Source organism: Equus przewalskii, chromosome 22 (assembly GCF_037783145.1).
Source record: "Equus przewalskii isolate Varuska chromosome 22, EquPr2, whole genome shotgun sequence".
NCBI classification, from domain to species: domain Eukaryota; kingdom Metazoa; phylum Chordata; class Mammalia; order Perissodactyla; family Equidae; genus Equus; species Equus przewalskii.
The window spans coordinates 29221310-29247644 of record NC_091852.1 but is presented as its reverse complement, the minus strand read 5'-3'; the positions used below and the strand labels follow the sequence as shown (position 1 = coordinate 29247644).

Genomic DNA, 26335 nt, shown 5'->3' with positions numbered 1-26335 from the left:
GCCAGTCAGTCTTCTTGTACAAACACCTTAACCTCCCCAGAAGCCTCACTCATGTATTTCTGAAGAGGTCTCTTCATTCGGTGTCTATTTTTTATATCTAAGGATTATGCATTCAAGAAATGGTAATATGATTTTCATAATCACACCGCTAGTTTGTGGGATAGCTGAAATTACCATCTTGGTGCCTTCCTCCCAAGAAAGTTCTTTGTCATATCCATGCTGGTGTCCAGATTTCGGATTTCTGACAATTATAACTCACAGGTCAAAAAATAGGCTATAGTCTAAAATATTCTGCAGTTAATAGATTCTCAACGATTATCTACTGTTGATGATCATGATGACAGCAGTTCTACCCAATCTTATTACAAGATTTCTGTATAAGAGTCATTATAGGGGGCTGGTCACGTGGCCGAGTGGTTAAGTACAAATGTTCTGCTTCAGCGGCTCAGGGTTTCTCTGGTTCGGATCCTTGGTGGAGACATGGCACCGCTCACCAAGCCATGCCGAGGCAGCATCCCACCTAGCAGAGCCAGAAGGACCTACAACTAGAATATACAGCTATGTACTGTGGGCCTTTGGGGAGAAAAAGAAGAAGAAGAAGAAAAAGATTGGCAACAGATGTTGGCTCAGGGCCAATCTTAAAAAAGGAATCATTATAATAATAAATCATAAAATATTAATAATAATAGCATGTAAATATTAAAACAATAAACCATAAAATGTTAGTGACCAAGGTTTGTTGAACATTTGCAGTGTATCTGGTACTCTGCAATTTCATCGCATACATCAATGAATTTAATTCCCATAATAATGTGATGGGGTGGATTCTATTTCATCTTCAGTTTACAGAAGAAGAAACTAAGCCTTTAGAAAGTTGCTAGTACTTTCTCATCAATGAAGTGGACTAAAAGATGAAATATCTATGTTTTCAAGAAACTTCTGGTCTGTATCTTCACTGCTCTAATGTACAAAGTTCTATAGTGCAAGTCAGCATTAAATGTCATAGGAGTAGTAAAAATGCCTTCAGTAACAATAATAAAGCACATTATTATATTTGTTCAATATGGTACGCCTTTCAGACTATACTGGTATACATTGTTTGAAATTTTCATTGCTTTCTATCTTGGAAAGAAGGTATCACATTCATGGGAAATGGGTCTCCCTTGGATTTTATCTAGATCTTTAAATTTTATTTATTGTGTGATAGCAAAAACTAAATATTGTTGTCTGAAAATTACGGCAGTTGAGTGAAAGTATAAAATGAATGAGAGTACATAAGCAGAATGCAAAAGTACACTTAAAAATCAAGGCTATAAAAATTCTCTTTGAACTTAACTAACATATTCATTTATCATTATTGAAAATCAAATGCTTGGCTTGGCAAGGGACATATCTGTACTATAATTGGAACCAATGAAACTCTAATTTGGCAAATAGGCTTCCTTGTTGAGTATTGAATCTTTCAAAATATATTGCTATTGGAACCTATAATGTGTTCTTAATTTTACCTTTTCAGGAGAGTTAATATGATTTCTATTTTAGGGCACAAGCAGTTATCTTTTCTGCTAGAATAGAAATCTACTACAAGCTATCACAAAATAAATAAATAAAGATTGTTATTTGATTTAACAGTGATGACAAAATAACTTCATGAGAAATGTTTTCATTATTTTTTTTTCTCATTAATGCAGGAGCCCCAAAAGTAAAAAACAACCTCAGATTGCTGTTTTCTGTGCTTTGCATGTATTTTGCTAGTCTTGGGAACCATCTTTTCAGCCTGATGTTTTGGATCATTGCATTCATTCATGCATGTGTTCCTTGTCCTTTGTGCTTTGGAACTATGCCTTAGGAAATGACAACTACAGCAATAGAGCTTTTTAATAGGAAGGATGCCTTGGAAATGCCATATTTCCATGTCTGAAATGTTTCCAAATCATTGGAGTAAAGCCCACATAACCAACAGTAAATATTCAAGCAGATATTTACCATACCAACATTCCTATGTCACTTTCCCATCACTCTAATTAAACAGCTAAAGTTGAAAGTCTCAGTTTTACCCTCAGTATACAGCTAAATATTACTTTCACTCCTCCAATGAATCCAATTTTTGATTGACTGATTGATTATTGATTCATTTATTTATTTATACTTGAATTTACCTGGAGCATACCTCAGCAACTTGGATATTTTTAGAGAAAAATGTTTACAGAAGTGGACCATCTCCAAAGTTTAAGAATCAGTGTTACTCAAGCTTACCCTGGTAACTCACTTCCCTACTGGAACGAAATGCTTCCTGGAAGGGAAATTGAGCCTAGATACTGTATGTTCACCTGAATTTTGTTTTTTTCTAAGAACTACAGGACAACTAAAAGGACATAGTCAAAGTCTATGTCTTGCATACTGAGTGTGTAAGGGAGTATGCAAAACTGAAGAACAAAATGGTGCATCTTGGAATTTATTTTTATTTACTTTACTCATATATTTAGGAGAAGTAATATTATAGATAGTACCACAAATTAAAAAATAATAAGAAATAACTTTTTTCTCACAGAGACTCTCTTGAGCTGTGCCTTAGCTATTGTGAGGCCTCAAATTCACTATACTTCGTTATTAGGGGTTTATCAGTCAAAAAGATTGAGTAGCACTGGCCTAAGTGGGTAGGCATTATTATCATATTCTTTTCTATTGGAAGATGGGAAATACTGCAGGATTAAATAATAGATTAAAAATGGGTAAAACAGAGATGAGCAACATTTTAAGAAGAAAGAAAATCTAAAACAGGTCAAACAGAACAATATTGATGCTCTTGCTCTCTCAGAAGCAAAGTAAGTGAGGACCATGTTTGGAATTTGACTATATTAAGTTGAGACTTCCGCAGAGGCTGACCTGCTTCTGTCCCACTCCCAGGTACCTGAGGGTGTGGCCCCTTGCTTTGCTAACAATATTATTTAATTCAGTAATTTAAAGAATCTGGAAGTGATTTTTGAGCTGGAAAAAATGAAGTCAGGCGTAAAATAATTTGAGTTTGTCTACAAATGAAATAAATTGAGTGTGTACACTTTCAATCATCTGCATAAGGCGTGAACTTAGGGTTTCTCCTTTGTCTCTGGTCCAAGTTCAGTGCAGATAATCAGTCGCATAGTTGTGTAGTCATGTTACCATGAGGTTCTATCCTTTATAATCACTGTCTATAAAGAGCTTTAGAAGACAAACTGCAGATTATTCTGTTTGTCAAGGTGCGCAGTGAGTCTGGAATCTGAGCAAGCAGCTAATTGCTTTCCCTGGCCAGAGAGTCGCCCTTGACCGGCAGCAGCAGTAGACATGTTAGGATACCCAAGGATTTCCTAAGCACAATTTTTTTGTTAATTTTGGTAATCTAAATATCACAAATCCAAGCTACATCACTCTGGCTCATCTTAGATGTGCTTATTTAAAAAGAAAAGCTTAAACATTGTGTCTACCTGTAACTGAGGGCTGATATAAGGAATAGAAGTATATGTAATCCCTCTGCTGTGAATTACAAAAGATATTTTTCATTAAGATGTTCAATGCTCTTTATATACAGACCCTGTGTAAAAAAAATGCATATTTCATGATAAATTGGATAGTTTCATACTCCTAGATGACAAGAACTATGTAAGAAATTGTGTTTTCTTTTTTGTTTTGCCTGACAGGATGCTCAGAGCTAAATTGGGATCCAAATATTGTTACCTGTTTTATCAAATTACCAATATGCTCTTCTTTTTATCCCAATTTTATATCTTTGTTTTGTTTGCCTCTGTCTTTGGGTCTTATGTTACATTGCTTTATTGTAAATCACTTTATATCCTTCTTGAAAATAGATAGATTATAAATAAATTAACTTAAAATAAGATCAAGGATGTAAGATAATAGAGCATTATATTCAATCAATAAACTTTATTGATCATCTATGTGAAGGCACTAGAAGAAACCAAGGATATCATCATGAGTGAGAAATTATCTGTGACATGAAGAAGTAAATCTAGTTGTATTTAGTTGTATTTGTAAAACTAAATCTGGTTTTCTAGCATAACAAATTAGCACAGATTAACTGGATTTAAACAACAAAAATTTATTTCTTTTTCAGTTCTGTAGGTCAAAAGTGTATGTTTGCTTGACAGTTCCTTTTTTGGGGGGTCTCGCAAGACCAAAGTCAAGACATTTATCTGTCTAGGCTCTTATCTGGAAACTGTTAAGGAAAATCCTCTTTCAAGCTCATTCTGATTGTTGGCAGAATCAAGCTTCTTGGGGCTTTAGGCTTGAGGTCCTCATTTCCTGCTGGCTATCAGCTAGAGGACTCTCTCAGCTCCTCAAGTCCACCTGCACTCCTCGTCCTGTAGCCCCCTCCATTTTCAAACAGCAAAGGTGCATAAAGCCCCTCTCACACTTCATACTTCTTTGACTTCTGCTACATCTCCTTCGCTCCAGCCAGAAAAAGTTCTCTGTGTTAAGGGCTCATGTGATTAGATTGGACTCATCCAGGTAAGAATAATACAGGCTGATTTCCGTATCATAAAGCCCATAACTTTACATCTGCAAAATCCCTTTTGCCATGTAAAGTAGCATATTTATAGAACTCAGGAATTAGGGTAGGGATATACTGAGGAGCCATCCTTCCTACCACACTAATGAAAAAGAGAGGGATGTAAACAAATAAGTTCTGTAATAAAAGTATGTGAACACTGAGCAATCATACAGAAAGGACTAATTGTAATTGATCAGTACAGGAGACATGGATGTATACTCAGAAAATAAATTAAATAACCAAGATAAATTAAAGAGGGCATTCAGTTTCATCCATGCACGACATTATCTATCATAATAAACGGAAGGTAAAACTTCTAATCTATAACTCCTGGTAATGACGTGGTGTGACAAGAACATAGTCTTGTTTTGAAACAGAGGTTATATGTTATGACTCATGGTCTTTTAGGCCAGCAAAACTAATTTTATGTCTTTAACTATATAAGTGAAGGGGTAGTTGAAATCTTCAAATATCCAGAATTGCTTGATGCTCTTTGTTTTTAGGAAAAATACAGCTTATCACACAAAATATAAAGATATATATTATTTACTAAGTACTCTGTACATTAAAAGATGAAAATGATAAACCAGAAACTCATGCAAGGATGCTTCATATACCTGTTACTAAGGTAATACATTCATACAATGTCCTTTTAAAGATTTTCAACTATTAAAGACTTTCAACAATGTATTTGTAAAGACTTTCAGCAATTAAAAGTTTTCTTGTTTTTCTAGTATATTAAATCATTATGAATTTATTAAGTAAAATACATCTAACTAGAATGTCTTCCTTCTTTTCACTGAAATTTTATTTATGCTTAATTAAGATAAATAGATGAAAAATCATTCAATAAACTCACATGGTATTACAAAACTTATTCTCTGTTATTGCTTATTCATTTAGGATTAGTAAATATAAATGCAATTTATTATTTACCATACACATGTTAAAGGTACTTGGTAGAGTGAAATGAAAATAGCACTGGGCTTAAATCAGAAGATGAGAATTAAAATCCATCTCTTTTCTGATACGTTCTAACTCTATAATTTACGTCTTGAACAATCTGAGCAAATTTATCTCTATAAAAAAAGAGGTTTAGATTAAACAATCTCTAAGGTCTTTTCATTCTATAAATATTTAGAATTTTATACTAAGATAATGAAAGGTTCAGGGAAATCTATGCATAAAATAAAAACAAATTGATATCTAAGGCATTTTTTAAGAGTTCAACTATTTCTCAGTTAAAAATGCAAATGTTTTCCAGAAAACAATGCTTTTAAGTTGATTTGACTTACAGTCATTTTCCAAAATGGGGAAAACACCACATAAAGTAATTGTTTTTAATGGTTATTATATTTTAGTTTGTAACCACCCGATAATGTGACTTTTTCTCCCTATCTTTCTGCCTCTTTCAAATTAGATGCTTTATCTTAATGGGATTTTTTTTTTCTTCCTGTGTTTTCAATAGATGAACATCTCTTTGTGTATTTATAACCACTGAGCATTATCAAATTCATTTGAGATTTAGGCTGCCTGATATCTCGCTAACTCTCTCCAGATAAACATGGGAAAACAGAAAAAAAATTATTATTTTTATGCAGTGTTTACTGAAATATCAGTATAAAAATGAGGCAATGCCAAATTACTATCAAAACACCAAATTCTGGTCAAACGTTTCACATATTTTACAACAACATTGAGAGAATTTCAAAGATTCCTAGACAATTACCATACTCGATACTTATTAGAGAATATGCTCTGAGTAATGGAAAAATCAAAGAGAATCCATCACTTTTTAAATTGTGTGTTTACAGGAAGCAAATCACTGAGCAACCGCAGTAAAAATGGCAGGAAAAAGTTTCATCACAACATTGATTCCATGCTGTACTTAGGAATGTAGAATATTCCAGGGGCCAGGTGGTAGATTTCACGCCCTCCACTTCAATGGCTTGGGGTTCACCCATTTAGATCTCAGGTGCAGACCTACACACCACTCATCAGGTCATGCTGTGGCAGCATCCCAAATAAAAAATAGAGGAAGACTGGCATGGATGTTAGCTCAGCGACCATCTTCCTCAAGCAAAAAGAGGAATATTGGCAACAGATTTTAGCTTCGGCTCAAATCTTCCACACCGAAAGAGAAAAACAGAATGTAGAATATTCTGACTAGTACTAAGACGGATCTAACTCCATATCTTAACTTGGTGTATGAAAAAGTCATCAGCAGTCACCCTTGCGACTTGTGTGGTGTTTGTTCACTCTTCTAAAAGGAACTAGACTCAAATCTCAAAACATTCTAAAGTGGCATAACTTATCAGCGAATTTTTCTAAACTTTGAAAATGAGTATGAATCTTGAGCATATGCTAACTTTGGGGAAAGAAGATTCATAAAGTTACTGCCCCTTATGATGGAATACTTACTTTCATTTTAATGTTTGATTTTATAAACACTCAAGGAGTGTCCTCAACCTAATGGTGGAACAAGTGTGAATAAATCAAATTTATGTAATGTGATTTAATGTTCTTCAAGCTTAACTTCTTTCAGCCTTTTTGCTTTTCCTGTCTGAAGATCCTAAACTAAGTCTCTCATCAAATGCTAGATCCTTCTCCTCCAAAACTTTGATAATTGTATATACCTTGAAAGAAGTGCCATTTTCAGTAATTTTTTTTAAATTGAATATTGAGCACAAAGCTCTACATATTAGTCAAGAAAACATAAAATCATTTTTTACAAGATAAAGAAATACTGAGTGTTCTAGTTGCTTTTTCATTTTGCCCATAGGTCTTTGAGGGGATCCCCAACATTTTGTTGAATTTTCTGGTTGAGGCACTTCATTTTGAGGTGGAAGCAGTAAACACAGAATTTGAGGCCATAGGTTTCAAGAATGGAATTCCATATCACCTGCTCTCTGTGTGGTCTTGGCTATGCTACTTAAATTCTAATATTTAAAATGGGGTGAATAATACCTCATCACAGGTGTCATAGTTTGTGTGGGCTGTTGTGACACAAATGCCACAGACTAGATGGCTTAAACAACAAACATTTATTTCTCACAGTGCTAGAGACTGGAAGTCTGAGATTGGAGTGCCAACATGATTGGTTCTTGAGGAGGGTCCTCTTCCTGCCTTACAGGCAGCTGCCTTCTTGCTGTGACTTCATATGGCAGAGAGACAGATCATCTCTCTTGTATCTATTCTCATAGGGACACTAATCCCATTCCTGAGGACTCCACCCTCAGGACCCAATTATCTCCCAGAGGCTCCACTTCCAAATACCAACATGTGAATTTGGGGGGAACACAAACATTAAGACCATAGCAACAGAGTTCTTATTATTATTGGCTTTATATGTGATTTATGTGTCTGATTTGTGAGAAATCATTTATTTACAAACAAATATTAAATGAACATTTCAATATAAGCAAGAACATCTGAAATACAAAAGTAGGTATTGTTGGCCACTATTTGAATAGTTACTTATTCTTTCATGTAACATTAATTTATATGCATGCCTAGTAGCTCTCATTAAGTGTTTCTTATTCACGTAACATTAACTGGGAGAGAATATATATTTTAGGTGCTGAAGACGCAACAGTGAACAAAACGGAAAAGTCCCCCTTTTATAGAGTTTATATCCTTGGGATGAGAACCAAAAAAGTCAAGTAAATAAATTAATGTCTAATGTCAGTGGTAAAAAAGAAGAATAAGGAATATTTTTGCCATATTTCACTATGTTTTATTAGATTTTGCCAGATAGCAACCAGCCTTAAAATTTCCCAAAATATAGGTGAGTTCCTGTCTTATGTTACTGTTGTCTGTGGGTCTCTGTGGGTCAGTGTCTGCTCTGGGCTTGTGTCTTCTTCATTCTGGAATCCAGGATTCACAGAACACGTGGACTGTGTAGCCAGTTTTGGAGACTTTGACTTTTATTTCAAGAGAGATAGGAAGATATTGGAAGATTTTGAGCAGAGAAGTCTTATGATTCATTGTATATTCTGAAGGAATTATTAGTAAGGGTGGCAACAGGAAGAACAGCTGAAGGCTAACAGTATAGTGTAGATGAAAATAAAGTAGTGTGCACTAGGATGGTAGCCTTGAAATGGGGAGAGACAATTGGTCTGATTTTGGAGATACTGAAGGCAGAGCTGAAAGATATGCTGCCATTGTATGTGGGTATGAGACAAAAATGCATTCAAGATGGCTCCTGAGTATCTTTCACTTGAGCAATTGAAAATATGATGTCTTTTATTGAAATAGCTTTTAATATTACTTATATAAAATTGTGATATATCCTTTTACTTTTTCCTGGGCTGTGAACCAACCTTAGAACTTCTTACAAAACAAGGACTGAAACTACTCAAACTAATGGAGAGTTTACTCTAAGGCTACATGCGCATAGAAATTTAGGACAAGATCCAGTAAAGTCAGCAAAAGTGATAATCCTTTAATCAATTATTTCCACTAGAAAGCAATCACCAAGGCCACTCAGATAATCCCCACATACACCTTGTGGTACTGCAGTTGAGTGCCTCCAAGGTGGATTAATTTAATGGCTCACTCAAATCTTTCCATCTATTAGTTTCCTATGGCTGCTACAACAAATTACCACAAACCTAGTGGCTAAAACAACATAAAATTATTATTTCACAGTTCTGGAGGCCAGAAGTTTGAAATCAGTTTCACTGGATGAAATGAAGATATCTTCAGGGCCGCTTTCCCTTCTGAGACTCTAGAGGAAAATTTGTTTCCTTGCTGTTTCCAGATTCTAGAGCCGCATTCTTTGCATTCCTTGGCTCATGGCTCCTTTCTCCATCTTCAAAGCCAGTAGTGTAACATCTTCAAATCTCTCTGTGCTTCCATCACATTCCATTCTCCTCTCCTGCTTATAAGGACCCTTGTGACTACCTTTAGGCTCCACTCAGATAATCAAGGATCATCTCCCTATCTCAATATCCTACTTTTATCACATCTGAAATTTCTTTTGTCATTTAAGATAATATTCCAAGGTTTCCGGGATTATGTTAACAGCTTTTGAAGCCATGATTCACCCTACCACACAATCTTTCTACTCTGCCTTCCTCAGCTAGGTGGCTTTATCCTCAGCTGCCATCCGTTGTGGCTACATGATGGCTGCATATTCTAGGAAGCACCTGCAGACACTAATGTTCAGTGGAAACAAAAAGGGCTCTATGTATGTGTCTCTATTTATCATCAAGGAAACCTTTCCCAGAAGCCTCCCAAGAAGGGTTTCTTCATAACTCGAGAGGAATCCCACTACATGCTCATTTCTAAATAAATCACTAAGTAGGGGCAATTAATGCAGAGTCCCTGAACAATTACATTTGTTAGAAGAATAGAAGGTCAGACTATTAGATGATGTCAATATTAGGGAAACAACCAACATTTTTCTTACATTTCTCTAGCATTAACTTAGCATTTCTATACCATGAGAGTTTATTTCATATGCAAAAGTGTCTGTAGGATTTTGTGCATGTGTATATGATTTCCTTTGTTAAGATTTATGTTTCATTTAGTTATAACACTAGCTAACAGTGAATCCTCCCAGTAACACTGACCCTTCATGTCCTTGACCCTTATTCATTACACTCCAGCATCTGTAGAATGCTACCTTTTGTTTTTCGCTTCTAAACTTAATGCATGTCAGGTTATAAATGCATTTTAAATACATTTTTAAATAACACATCTCCCTATGGTTTCAATGTTTAAAACCAAAGACAAGAATAGAATGTTAGAAAGATTAATCAACTCTAAGAGTCAATAATATAATTCCTTATTTTCTTCAGCCGTTTATATATTATAATGTATATTAGTGGAATCCGTCATTTTTAAACATATGGAAGAAAGCGAAAAAGAAGCTTTCCCAAATTAAGCTGCACTGTGATGCCGCTACAGCTTTCTCATGTAGTACTGTAATCCCAAAAGCAAATGTCTGACATTCTCTTTCTTAAGTTGGAACCTGATTTATGGGTTTATGCCTGCATCAATGCCTCCTTTAGATCATTGCAGTTTGAAAAAGAGTAAACCAGCCAGCTTAAGATTGTCTTGTTAACAGTTCTGGAAAAATAATAACCAGCTTGTCATACAAAGGAAAGAAGATACAAGAGGTACAGAAAGAAGAAAGATCTTGACTTCTATTGAATAAATTAACAGTATCTTGGATGTTTTATGATATGAAATTTGCTGCCAGCAGCAACTAGCAATCAATGTTTACCGTTGCCCTTCTCACACACCTTTGCGGACATTCCTAGATTTGATATGAATATTGCAAGTTCAGTAATGTAACATGGTCATCCTATCATAAGGAAAGAAGATTTGACCAATAGCTCTTGTTTTGCAATTTTAATAAGTGACAAGGTTGTAAGATAAGTTCAAATTGACTAGAATGCCTGCTTTTAAATTTCACTGAAACAAATAAATATGTGAATATTTAACTATAACTGAATTACCCGACCCCTCCTCAACACCCACATAAGTCATAAGAGGTCCCTCTTTCTCTAAACACTCCTCAACGTTTCACCGGCACCTCTCTTCCCGCCGTTTGCATTCTACTCTTCATTACAATTTGTCTCATGAATATCTTACTTCCATTATTGTATTTTCAATGTTTATGTATATGGAGAGAGTGTCCTGCATACAACAGGTACTTTAAAATATATATTGAATAAATGTTTGCTTCCCAATCACATTGCAGGATTTCCCATTCAGTCCTGTTTTTACGATGTCTAATTAACTCCTGTGATGAATAAAGACACTTTCTACATTAAAAGTCATGTCTTTTTTTTTCTTTTTGTTCTATTTTTTTTCTAATTGAAGGCCAAGTGAGGTATTAGCATTAACGGAAACAAACAAAAAACACCAGTCCTACCGGGTTACTTTCGCTTATCCTTCAGGTTTCAAAAGACAAGTAAATTTCTCATTATTGTCACTGTAGATGCTTTGGGGAAATTATTTGTACCATCTCTGATGTTAGACAGTCATATCAATGTGAGCATGGTTCTTGTCTCTGTTCTCAGCTTCTCCTCTCCCACACCTAAACTGGAGCCTGCTTTGTGGTTCGCATTCAATAGATGTGTACTGAATAGAAACATAAGTTATAAAAATATAAAAGTTAATTTATTTTTTTAAAGAGGGATGTGTCACATAGACCGGATTAATAAATAAATTAAATAAATAATATATAAATAAATAAGGTCGTTAATACCTACCCCAAACTTTATGTGAACCCACCTCATTTCTGGAGGTTTTATACATTATAGCGTGGACTCTGTTAAAAGATAAACTGAGGCATATTAAAATTTGTAAGAGTTTATTTGAGCAAAAATCTATTTGAATTGGGCAGAGCCAAAGCAGCCAAATGATTAGGAGAACTCCTGGACAGAAGCTCGGGGAGAGACTTCTATAGAGGACAGGCAGGAACCAAGTGAGGAAATTATTGACTGGCTAGAGCTTAAAGCCTAGCTGGCTATGTGATTCGTTGTCCTTAGGTTTCCATTTCGTAACCTTGAGGTATTTACAGGCTTAGATTTTGGTTTACTTACGTAGGGTACCAGGCCATTAGAGCCACCTCAGCTAATGGCCTCTTTGTTTAATAATATAGCAACTCTTAAATTAGTCCCATTCTGGCAACCTTTTCTTCAAATTTGAATCTAGCTTTCAGTTTTCCAGAGACAGCAAAAGCGAAAGAAAAAAGATAACGAAAATGTCCATCTTGATTCCGATTGAGTAAGTGAGTGATGTTTTGGTTACTCCCCGTCGTATATTCCTGTCGGTGCCTTACTGATGCCTTATCACATGGTCAGTTTCTCTGAGCACAGACGAAAGTGCTATTGGACACTCCCTATTGTATATTTTCCTACAACCCAATTTTAGCATCTCTGAAATAAACCCCCAAGATGAAAACAAAAATGTTTTTAATTTCCCACTTCTAATCTGAGCTGCTGCCATGTCTATATTTTAGAAATTGTAAAGTAAATGAGGCAGTGATGAAGCTTTCATGCCAGAGACGCTTTTAAATATCAAAGCATGTCATTACTGCCGAGTTTCAGTTTTCTCCTAATTCCTTAATTAGATAGGATAAGACCTGCATCTCTTCAGCAAATTCTCCTGCTATCCTTTCCTGGCCTCCAGAGAATCTCGTATTTGTATGCATCATATTTTATTTGTAATGGACTTTTACAAATTGTAGACTTTGTTCTTTCATGCTATCCTTGAACTAGAGGTGACTTCTAGATTTCCATGTTCCTGAAAACAAAAGCTAAATTGTGCTGCTTCTTTGTTTCAATCAGCATGTTAGCAGATAAATTGATTCAAACAGATAAACTGTTTTAAATTCTGTGGAGAAAATAGAAGGAATTACCTTATTTGATAATGGGCAATATGAATATAATATAATAATGCATTTCAAATAAACAATACAATATAAATAAACATATTTGAGAATGGGAATTTGGGAAATTGTTTTTAATACTAATAACCCAGCAGCTAATTGAGGCATTAGATACGACAAACAGAAAATTTTTCTTCTAAAATAGTTTTAACCGGATCATACAAACAGATTTTGTTTCTTTTTTTTTCAAGTGGCCATGAAAGTTTCACGTTACTTTTGTTTTTTTTTTTTTTGAGGAAGATTAGCCCTAAGCTAACATCTGCTGCCAATCCTCCTCTTTTTTGCTGAGGAAGACTGGCTCTGAGCTAACATTAGTGCCCATCTTCCTCTACTTTATACTTGGGACGCCTACCACCACATGGCTTGACAAGCGGTACGTAGTTCCACACCTGGGATCTGAATAGGCGAACCCCAGCTGCTGAAGGAGAACATGCGAACTTAACTGCTATGCCACCAGGCTGGCTACTTTACGGGAATGCTTTTTAAAAAATTTTCTATTCTTAAGATGATGAAGGCAAAATCAACCACCATTTCCCCTGACAAAATGTTTTTTTAAATGGAGGTCAATTTTGTGTTTCCAAATCTTCCAACAGATATTTATAATCAATTTGTTTAAAATATTGTAGAGTAAATTCTTGAATTCTTAATTGATTCATAATTGTTTTCCAACCTTACAATTTATAGGATTGCCCTCATCAATGTTGAATTTGAGGCTTCATAGTTTCTTTCATTCGAACTTCTCATGTTCATTGGAACTTCTCAAAACGGATATCATGTGACATAGGTACTGGAGGAATAATAATTAACAGTCAGGAGTAGCCTGCCTCTTAGGACAGAAAACTTCCTCAATTTGGCAAAATGCCTTGTTGGTCTTTTTGGCTGGGAAATAGCCTTTGGGCTATTGTAGAGTGATCTAGAAGTGACAAGGAGATAGTGCTCACTTCAGCAGCACATATGCTAAAATAGGAATGCTATAGAGAAGATTAGAATGGCCCCTGCACAAGAATGACTTGCAAATTCGTGAAGCATTCCATATTTAAAAAAAAAAAAAGTGACAAGGAGATAAGATTCCTGCTTAGTAATGCTCTTAAATTGGGACAGTTGCTAGTAAATTCATTAAAGAATAAAACAAAGGTGACCAAAGGTAGGAGAGAGAGGGTGCAGTGATATGGCAAGAACTGGAGCCCCAACAGGATAACCACCCGAGGCCTGACCAGCGGAAGAGTGATCAGACTCCACTGGGCTTCCTGCTTCTGCCTGTGTTATTACCTTTCTCCTGGCTCCTGCCTCATGCCTAGACACCCTCCTGAGGGGAGTGTGAGGCCTGAGTTTAGGACACATGCCATAGCAGTGGTGGCACTAGTATGTGGATTGTGTATGTGTGTGTGTGCATGTGTGTGTGTGCCGCTTAGATTCTCTGGGGACACAGGATCATTTAACCAGAAGCAGTCTTTGAAGGTCTGGATGCAGGAGAAATATGACACGTTAAGAGAGAACTCATTTCTGCTAGCGTCTTCTTGAGTGGTCAAGTTGGTTCTGGAATTCAGTTTGGCCCCACTCACCAAGCCTTGCTACAGGACCTAGGCCTGCCATCTGTCTAGACTTTGGGACTTCTTTATCTAAAGGTGTCCCAACACACACATGCTATGTACTAATCATGATCCTGCCTTGTCAGTTCCTACCGTAGGCCTAAAGGAGGCATTTTAGGGACCTGGACCACAGAATACCTGCTGTGCAGTTAACAATTAATGAGCTCCTTGACTACACCACTAGGCTGGTGGCCCAGAGTAAAACATCCTTGGCATAAGTAATATTCCCTGATTTTTCTCCTCAGTCTCTGACTCTTTCTGATAACTTGCTAGCTAGATATTGATATAGATAGCTTGATATGTATATATGTACAAGTGTGTATAGCCAGCCCTGGTGGCCTAGTGGCTAATATTTGGTGCTCTCACCATTGCATCCCCTGATTCATTTCCCGGTCAGGGAATCATACCACCCGTCTTGTCAGTTGTCACATTGTGGCAGCTGTGTGCTGCTGTGATGCTGAAAGCTATGCCACCGGTATTTTAAATACCAGCAGGGTCACTTATGATGGAAAGTTCTCAGCAGAGTTTCCAGACTAAGACAGACTAGGAAGAAGGACATAGCCACCCACTCCAAAAACATTGTCCATGAAAACCCTGTGAATAGCAGTGGAGCGTTGTCTGATATAGCACCAGAAGGTGAGAGGATGGCGCAAAAGGATTGGGCAGGTTTCCGCTTTGCTTTACAGAGTCAGAATCAACTCGAGGGCATTAACACAACATACGTGTATATAGAGATATATGTGTTTATGCATGCACATATACACACACATCCATAATATATGCATGCATGTATTATATGTATATATAATGGTATATACATGGCGCAAAATAAAATAGCACAGAAGTAGCACTAGCTTCCACAATTCTCCATCAATAATCCCACTTTCCAGAAGCAAATGTTGATTTTTATTTCTTTTGTGAATTACCTAAATACCTTTAAGTAACAAGCGTAATAAGAGTATTCCTCTGTTTCTCAATTTATCAATTTTAGACGATATCTTTTGACTCTCACCTATGAAAAATAATTGCTGTGCAATTCTATCATCCTACTAAGCTTCCTCACTCCTCTCAAAATCTGATGTATACTTTTTCTAATTTATCTCTTGGTTAATTTAGTATAATTACATGACTCATTTGAACTTTGATTTCTTGGACCACCAATTTGTGCAGCATATTGAGAACCTCCACTGTATGAAATGAGAATGTTATTGTCCTTATTTTTCAACACCTCTCTTTATTTGCTACCCTATTTCCTGAAAGATCTAACTTTGTTTTCGTATTTTCAAGTTTGTTAAACTTTTATTCTCTTTTTCTTCCATGTTTGAGTCATCAGTATTTTGTGTTTAGGTTGATTCTAAAATTAAAACAAATACTCCTGATTATATGAATGCTGTTAGTTGCAGTAGTGTGTAGGATTATGTGTCCTTTTCTGGAGGTTTAAGGCTAAGAACCTTTTGCATCAAGGATTTTAAAAAACAATATTGTCATTATTTTTGTCTCTCTATGTTTTAATACTTGCTTAGAGATTTCTTTATCATATACACACAAAAGTCCAAAATTGAGAGGCATAATTTTATGTTCATATGGATTAAAAATACTTAAATATACATATATATATTTCAGACACACACACATATACACACAGAAATGCCACGTGTCAGGTTCTTTCTAAGCATATAGAAACACATTTAATTAACTGATTTAATCCTCGCCATAATCCTATTGAGAGTGGTACTTATTATTATGCCTGTTTTAGCGATGAGGATATTGAAACCCAAAAATGGTATGTGGCATGTCCAATTGTTACATAACTGGTGGGTTAGTGATGGCACTGAGATTCAAACCCAGGAGTTTTGCTCTAGTGCTGTGGTTTTTGTTAACCATCATATAATGTTTTCATAGGAAGAATTAAATTTAGATGCATGTTAAGATATTATTTATGGGCCTTTCAACAGAAAGAATGAAATTCAAGTGAGATTTTATAACATCTTGACATACTGAACCCCAACAAACTACTTTTTTATGCTCATAATACAAGGGAGAATAAATGAAAATATAGTCATTTTTTAGATATTTTCTTTCTGCACTTTTAATTTCTTTATTCTTTTATGTGAAAACAAATAGTACTTTTTGCTTATCTGAGTTTTAAAATATTACATTCTTGTAGCATTCATGTAGAATTGATAAAAACAGGTATATTTTGGGACTCATTTATCTACATTTTAATTTGAGAGCCTGTTTCAGAAGATACTTAGAGTCAATAACTGACAAGAATCTTTATTACAGTTATTAGCCAAATTAAGAGTAAGTTCTTAGTTCCAGTAAGTAGCTAAAATTAAACATTAATAACTTTCATAAAATGTTCAAAATGACAATTAAAATTAAACATTAATGCCATTTGCAATACTGTCCAAAATGGCGCTCTTATATAGAAAACTCATATTCAGATTACATTATAGATGCTGTGTGAATGTTGTTTGCAAAATCAAAAGATGAACCTCAATGCCCCAAATCCTTGTTAAATGCCCCTCTCCTGAGTGTAAGCTGGGCCTGTTACTGCTTCAATGCATAGAAAATGGCAAAGTGAAGTTATTGTTCAGATGTAATTAAAGTCCCTAATTGGTTGGCTATAAGTTAACCAAATGGGAGATTTTCTTTTTGATGGACCTGACTTGAACAGGTGGGATCTTTAAAAGGGGTCAAGAGGTGAGAGACTGAATGCACAGACTTCTTTCCTGGTGGCCCTCGAGAAGCGACATTCCATGAGTTGTACAGGAAATGATTTCTGCCAACAACCAATGAGACTAGAAGAAGACCTTGAGCCTCAGATGAGACTGCAACTTCAGCCAACACTTGGCTGCAGCTTTTTGAGACCCTGAGCAGAGAACCCAACTAAACTGTGCCTGTATTTCTGACACATAGGAACTGTGAGATAATAAATGAGTATTATTTTAATCCTCTAAGTTTGTGGTAATTTCCCCTACAGTAGTAAAAAACTAATATAGTGAACTACCTCTTAGGGAAAAAAGTAGAATATTTGTCATAAAACTCATTTCCAAGTTTGATAACATTTCATCACATGCACATAGACACGCAAATATGTGCACACGTGCATGCACTACTAGGATGTCTAACTCCTCAGAGTTTGTAGAAAAAAATCAGCCTCAATAATTATATGTAAATACTTCTAATTGTCACAGAATGTCAGCGTTACACAAAGAGCTGAGACGACACCTGGTCTAAACTCTGTTTTTCATTTAAGAAATAAAGAGCTGCAAAAAGGTGCAGTGCTTGCCCAGGGCCACACAAGCTGCAGGTGAGTTGCTGGGATAAGAGCCCAGCCTGAGCCCCTAATACTAGACCCGGTTTCCTCCCGGTACAAGTTACCAGAGGCAAATGGCAGAATCTAGTCAGTCTGCACCTACCGGTACAGAATGACAGATGACTCATCTTTATGATCTGCAGAAATAAGATTCTGTGATCTTGCAATGAAGAGGATTGAAAGGATTTTACTTCACAATATACCTAAACCTAAAGATGTTAGGTCAATCAGCTGGATGTTTGTATCCTATATGCCAGTTCTCAATGATTAACTGTACATTTTCATACCAAAGAGACAGTTTAAATCTTACCTATGTCGATCGAGACCTGATCTCTGTCTTGTGAATAGATTACAGTGCTTGAACGAGTCGGGATGATTATAACATAGTGAAGCTAATTCACAGAAGTGCAGAGCACCAATAGATACATGAAAAGATGCTCAGACTTACGAATACCTGAATAACTGCAAATAATGATAACGAGAGACTATTTTTACTTTTCATTATTTAACACATATTTATTGAGTCCTTATGCTTTAGGCGCTTTGTATTATTTCTGAAAATAAATAGGAAAGACATCGTTCTTGCCTTCATGGATTCCATATTCTCGTGTTAGAGATAGACATTGAACACACACAAATAAACCTAAAATTGAATCCATATTAAGTGCTATGGTGAAAAGGACCGGGGGACTATGAACACATATATCTCGACAACTGACCCAATCTTGAGGAAGGCAGAGGAGACTTTCCTGGGTAAGTGACTTTTAAAGGTGAAATGGAAATTGACTGATTGATTGATCATGTGCTTGAAGGGGTTATGTGATATCCAGACAGATGGAAAGAACAGAATAGACTTCGGGTGAGGAAATTGAATGAGGGATGCTCTCAGATGCACCTGTATCAAAGAATCCTTAGCTTGGGAAACAGATTGGGATTCTTGCTATATCTGTGTTTAACTTCCCTTACACCTGAAGTACTTATGAGTTTCCTTTAAAGTGGTGGTTCACAACCTGACTCCAATAAGAATTTTCATGCAACTTTAAAGAAACATTGGTGTTTAAGCTGTACTCCCAAAGATTCTGATTTGATTTTGGGGTGTCAGTAGTTTTTAAAGGCACTCAATTGATTCTAATATGCAGTCTGGGTTGAGATCTACAGCCTTTAGACGTTTGTTAGCTAAAATTAGGGTAATTTATCTGCTATAGAATCAAATATCATTTAAATTTGGAATTTCTTAGATCCGCTATTTAGAATATAATAGAATAATAAATAAGTGCCCTGGGAAATCATCTAATTCAACTTCTACATTTTATAGATGACAGTAAAGTCTCAGTTTGTCTAAGTGACTTATCTAGGGTAAAAAGGTAGCCTTGTTGCCTTTCAGTTAAACCTATTTTAAGCATAATCCACTTATGAAATTCTGTACTGAACAATTAAAACTCATTCTCAAAAAATATGTCAGTGTCCACTATGAGTGAGACGGTGCTAAGTCAATTAAGTTAATGACTGATCCTGTAAGATAATTGTTAACATTTCCATTTTAGAGCTTCAAACATGTTAAGTAAATTCCCTAAATCATGGAGCCAATAGGTGGTGGAGTCAGGATTCAAACCCAATTCTACCAGTTTTGAAAGCCATGATCTTTCCATGACGGCTTCCATGGGTTTATCTAGGATTGCCTCATCTGCCTAAAATTACCTATTGTTTAAATTAGCTGATTCCTTCAGCCTTTCCTCAAAGGACTATTTTTCCAAATTTTTGATTATTTTAATTGCTTGGAACTCCAATATCTTTGTAGTTGTGTGATCATAAAAGACTCGCTCAGAAGTTTCAAAGGATTAAATATTCTAAAGTAGTTTATATTATATGATAAATGCAATGGAATGCTGATCCTAGTTCTAGAAAATTTCAGGATGTTCACTTAGAAAAAATCTTGTGAGTCATTTTTAAATTGTAATCCTGACCTTTAGGAAGTGTTAAACAGGTTTGCTCAAAAGTTAATGAGGATGAGTTTTCATATGATAGTCGTTTTAATTCTGAGTGTTACGAAGGATTCAACAATTTCAGTTTAAAATAGCAGAACTTGCTACATATGTATGGTCGATGACTAGCTCAGGATAAATTTTGCATATCTATAGAGTCTAAAATTCAGTTGGGATTCCAGCCAATTTTTTATTTAAGTATCATAAGTAAAAGAAAATACATAGGCTAAAATAAAGCATGGTTTGAAACTCCATTCTCTTCTCAGCCACTTTTTCTTTGTGAGTGGCTTCACAAGAACAGGTCTAACTGCTGGACATTAGGTGAGATTTAGAAATTGTGACAAAACAAAGCTTGCATAGAACGTTAATTACCTCTTACTTCATCTATTAATTGCATGAAATATAATTGAGAACCTATTTTTTTAGTATCACTTCAAGATGTAGTAAATGAATCCAACTGAAAAAAGAATATTGATGTCAGCATTGTGCTTAGGGTTAATTTAGCATATAAACTAACCACTATTTCCCACTAAAATGTATATTTCAATGTCTGCGTAATTTCTACTATTATTATACATGACTTGGTTTTACTAATTTTCAGATGTTTCAGACACTTTTTGTTCTTTATTCATTCATCATAATATTCATTTATAGATTCATTATACAGTAGTTCACATTTAATCTGGTGCTTTTTAAAAACACACATATACGTCTACATGCAAATACATATATGTATGTATACGTACAAATTCATATATAAATATATATCCATATCCCCATTCAGAGTTGCTTTTCCAGTTTATCAGTCGTGAATTAGGGTAAGGCCAAGGGCCATCCCAGGAACCATGGGAATCACCCTAGGCATGTGAATCAAATAAGGAAACACTTAATAAAATGTTTAGTATAGAATATGGGAAAATGAGTATATAATATGAGAAAATATTGTCTCTTAAAGGTGAATTTATCAGAATCACCTGGCTTATAACTTATTGTATTAAAAAGTTCCACAGATAATTTTTATTCCCTCTGTCTAGGTAGACAGTACTGTTCTTGAAGATATGAGAACTTCAGGAAGTTTACAATTTGCTTGGGGAAATGAAAGTACCATAGATAAAGCAAAAACTACAAGATGAGTGTGCTATACGTTATATATAGTGTTTGTTTCTTTATGGTCACTTGTTCTCAAATGTGATTCCTGAATCAGCAGCATCAGCAGCATCTGGAACTTGTTAGAAAAGCATATTTTGGGCCCCAACCCAGACCTACTGAATCAGAAATTCTGGGGGTTGACCCCAGAAATAGGATCTCCAGGTGATTCTGATCCCCACTAAAGTTTGGGAACTATAGAACTTAACTTCTTGATTTCTATTGTTTTAATTATTCTGAACTTGGTGGAGACTTGTTATATGTTTTTAGGTATCTTAGAATATGTGTGTATTTTCTGCTACTTCATTCCCTTCTTACCCTCCCAACTATGTTTCTGAGAATCAGGAAAAGTCAGTCACTAGTGGATTTAACTACATTTACTCTTCATTATTAAAAACTTTAAATTTCCATTGAGGATAATGGTAAAGAAAAAAAAAATCTAAGCTTTTCAAGCAGGGCTTCCTCATTCATTTAACTCCCTCAGTTATGTCTGTGTAAACGTTCATCATAATCAACATGTAAGTAACAATAAAAATTATATTAAATATATAATATAGCTTTCATTCTCGCAGTATCATAAGACATTGAGATCCAAGGTTTTAAAAGCTGAATATTTAAAATGAAACATATGATCAGCAGGAGGATTGTGAATGGAATGGAATTCTCACTGGCCTTCACATGATAATTTTTACAGGTGAGAGTAAGAGGCCATTCCTAGAAAATGGCATAGGAAGAAGCTATGAAAGCATCAAATCAAGAATACTCATGGTAGCTACTCACACTTCTTGACTATGACTTTTGAGATTACTTACACTTTTCTGAAAGTTTACCATTTGTGAGAATCCTTCTTCAGAGCAAAGGCTTTTTCCTTCAGTTTCATACTCTGTACCTAACAGTTAGTGCAGTGTCTGGCACATAGTAGCTACCTAGTAAATAGTTTAGAATGCGTGATGAAGACTAACTAGTCACTTGGAACTACCTTGAGCAGGCCACTGATGTCCAGCTGCCAGCAAAAGAGTTTAGATAACATTCTACAGGTTTTGTCAGTGAAACCAACAAAGTGGTATTATGAGAGGGCAGATATAGCAGGAAGGAAAGTCAGAGCAGGGAAAGAAGAGAGAGGGACACCCAGAAGTTATGCAGGAGACTTGCAATTAACAAAGTTATGGGCTAGGAATGGTCCGGGGGCAAAAAGCTGTCATTCATTTCTGTTTCCATTCTTTTTTGTGTGTTTTAAAGATTGGCGCCTGAGCTAACAACTGTTGCCAATCTTTTTTTTTTTTTTTTTTTGCTTTATCTCCCCAAATCCTCCCTGGTACCTAGTTGTATATCTTAGTTGCAGGTCATTCTAGTTGTGGCATGTGGGACACCACCTCAACGTGGCCTGATGAGCGGTGCCATGTCTGCGCCCAGGATCCGAACCAGCGAAACCCTGGGCCGCTGCAGCGGAGCGTGAGAACTTAACCACTCAGCCAGTGGAGTGGCCCCCTTTTTTTCTATTTTTTATTTTGATTTTGTTTTTGTTTTCATTCTTAAATCACCAAAGTATTATGTCAATTCTTTAAAATCACATTTATTTTCTTGAAGCCAGGGCCTGTTTGTTCCTTCATTTTCTAAATTAAAAAAATTTAGTTAAGCTTTCGTATATGTGGATGATCATATGCCCTAAATGTAAGCTTGTTATGGGTCCTTACTACCGACCAGAGCTGAGGAACAAATTTGGGAATGATGAGAATAATGATTGGTTATGAGAAGTAAGGATTGAAGCAGAGAATTGCAGTAAAAACTTTTTCCATCCATAAAAATGAGTTTACATATATCTCAAACCTAAAGATTGGCATAAAAATAGTCTTAAAATCAGTAGGCTTTAAACTTTTTAAAGCAGCAAAACACATAAACACGCACACACACAAACACACACACACTCAAACACATACCACAAGCAATCGTTTCTTTTCTACAGCGGGATCTTAATTGAAATCTTATTACTGTGTACAAATCAGATGAAGGCAGAAGCTGTCTGACTGTAGAGGAGATATGTTAGAGCAACCCTAAGCCTCTTATTCTGTTGACCTCAAGCTTCCCTCAGGGCCCCTTGAGATACTCCATTTATACACAGGGCTCCCAGGAAGCAGAGAAAGCCTGCATTTTCATATTAAAGATGTACATACATATTCTATCTACTTTACACCAATGAAACAAAAATCTAACGTGAAATATGAAAAGTGCATTATAATTATTTTCTCATGCTATTTTTCTAACAACTTGCGTGATATTTGCATCTAGGGGCTACAAAGAGATCAAAGTGCCCCTTTAAAGGACGTCTAAGGCACTTTGCCTGAGGACCAGTTGCTAGAATCTCCTTGGAGAGAGATGTAGATTTCATTTAATTCCACTACGTAGGTGATTCTTTGAAAATGGAGCTAGGATACACAGAGTACAGAAATACAAACAAAGAGGGTATTCTAGATTAATCATGAAGATTTCCCTACTGTAGGGGTGGAAGCTATAGCACAGTGCGAGGAAAGAATATGAACCCGGAATGATGCAATACTGCTCCACAATAGTTTTAGTTCCTTTAGAAATGTCCCCCCTTCCAGTCCCCCACCTTCGTATCCACCATGTAATACAGGGCTTTGTCTAATGGAGAAATTCAACAAATGATTTGGAGTTTAATTAAACATCATATAGTAATTTCTTATACATTACAAATTTATAGCTCTTTTTTTTATTAAAATGATTGTTGTAAATATACTAATATTTAAAATTTTAATTTATGGTTTATAGAAAAGTCTCCCTATATGTAAAATTATTCCTCCCATAATTTTCAAAAATGTCTCACTTTAACAATGCATAGATTCTTAAAATTTTGGAGAATCAAAGTTTGATAAATCAAATTAATTTAAATATCCCTTTTGGAAAAGTGAGGAAAGCTTCTTGACTGGGTGTAGTTGGGTGGGGACCATATGGTAGAATACACATTATCCTACAAGTCCTGTCCCTCCAGGATGCTATCTTAAATACTTTTCTTATATGATGCCCATCCCTGCATTTTATTGCAGTTGAAAGAAAAAACTTCTAATAAAGCCATTAAAATGATGTTTTTATAGTTGTTGTACAAAAGTGGCCTTTTTGCTGTGACTATGTTATTGTGAAACTAGCTTAAATAAATCTTCTTGTCAAAGTTTTTTCTTAAAGTTTTTTTTTGGTGAATTCTGTATAAGAAATATAGGGTCTATTAATTGGGTTGTTCGTTTTTTTGTTGAGTTGTATGGCTCTTTTACATATTTTGAATATTATCGCTTTATCAGATACATGATTTGTCAAAATGGGCTTTATTTTGTTGAGGTACTTTCCTTCCATACCCATTTAATTAAGAGTTTTTATCATAAATGGATGCTGTATCTGTCAAATGCTATCTTTGCAGCTATTGAGATGATCACTAATTATTAGGGAAATGCAAATCAAAACTAAATGAGATGGGGCTGGCCCTGTGGCTGAGTGGTTAAGTTTTGCGCTCTGCTTTGGCAGCCCAGGGTTTCACCAGTTCGACTCCTGGGCACAGACATAGCACCGCTCATCAGGCCATACTGAGGTGGCATCCCACATAGCACAACCAGAGGCTTACAACCAGAATATGCAACTATGTACTGGGGCGGCTTTGGGAAGGAGAAGAAGAAAAAAAGAAGATTGGCAACAGATGTTAGCTCAGGTGCCAATCTTTAAAAAGAAAAAAACTAAATGAGATGTCTCACACCAATCAGAATGGTTATTATTGAAAAGACAAAAAAATAACAAGTGTGTCGAAAAGGGAACTCTCATACACTGCTGGTGGAAATGTAAATTAGTGTTGCCATTATGGAAACAGTATGAAAGTTCCTCAAAAAATTTAAAATAGAACTACCATATGATCCAGTTATCCCACTTCTGAGTACTTATCCAAAGAACATGAAAACACTAATGTAAAAAAATATTTGCACCCCTGTGTTCATTGCAGCATTATTCACAATAGTCAAAACCAGGAAACAACCTAAGTACCCATCAATGGGTGAATGGATAAAGAAGATGTGGTATATATACAGCACAAAATACTAGTCGTCAGCTGTAAAAAAGGTGAAACCTTGCTGTTTGCAGCAACATGGATAGACCTTAAGGGTATTATGCTAAGTGAAATAAGCCATACAGGGAAAGTCAAATACAATACGATTTCACTCATAAGTGGAAGATAAAAACAACAACAACAAACAAAGATATAGATATAGCAATTAGAATGGTGGTTACCAGAGGGGAAGGGGGAAAGGAGGAGGGCAAAAGGAGAAATAGGGCACATGTGTATGGTGATGGCTGGTAATTAGCCTTTGGGTGGTGAACATGATGTATTCTACACAGAAACCAAAATGTAATGATGTAAACCTGAAATGTATATAATTTTATAAACCAAGGTCACCTTAATTTAAATTAAAAAAGGAAAAGAAATATAGGGTTTTTGAGACAAAGTTTCTGGAAATCTCTCTTATAAAATTGAGCCACAAAAGATTTCAAGGACAACTGACCTGAAATTCAGTTGTTTATATAAGTGAGAACAATCTGCAAATTAACTTAGTCAACTTCATACTTGAGTGTGCTTGCTGTTGTGGATGCTCATTAGACAGGATGCACCCCCACAGAAAGTTTGGTTCAAGTGTCAAGACTGATGATGCCACACACACACACCAAGAGGGTATGAAGAGATTTATTACTTACATAAGGAGGCTTTTGAGGTAGACAGGGCAGGTTTCCATGGTTGGTCCAGAAATGGCTTGAGAGAGCAAATAAAGGCGGTCAGCTTGGGTTTTCATTGTGGTTAGGCAGTGGGGCCAGGGTGAGGGTTACTGCTTGTATGCCCTGACTTGTGTGATTTGAAACACTCATTGGTGTGAAAGGAGGAAGGACTCAAGTCTTTTCTTTTCTGTTTGCCCAGATTGGGGAAGAGAGAGTGGGGATGCATAAAGCTGTCAGCTGTAAAACATAAAAAAATGAATTCAGCCTCCTTACTAGACTTTCATTGCTCCTTTTTAAAATGAGTAGTGGAAATTTGTTTCTTGGCATTGAAACTCTTAGAAACTGGTTCTGATTCTTCATTCTGGAAAGAGAAAGAAAAACTCAGAAAAAGTAAGTGGAGATCTATAGGTAATTATATCAGAAGCAAATTATGAGTAGAGAGGTGACATTAAGCAAACTCAGATAACAGGACCTGTACAAGAACCAGGAGACTTTAATGCCCCAGTATGATCATAATACAGGCACACCTCGAAGATATTGTGGAGTCAGTTCCAGACCACCACCATAAGGCAAATATCACAA

At 35.7% G+C, this 26335-nt stretch overlaps 1 protein-coding gene and 1 non-coding gene across 45 annotated transcripts in view; both read left to right on the top strand.

Moving 5' to 3' along the window:
* The window catches only part of PTPRD (protein tyrosine phosphatase receptor type D), a 2079533-nt gene that overhangs the window by 289433 nt on the left and 1763765 nt on the right, over window positions 1–26335 (top strand). The window lies entirely within an intron of this gene.
* LOC139078818 (U6 spliceosomal RNA) lies at window positions 13887–13993 on the top strand. Its single transcript, XR_011531930.1, has one exon. It is a non-coding gene; the product is annotated as a U6 spliceosomal RNA (small nuclear RNA).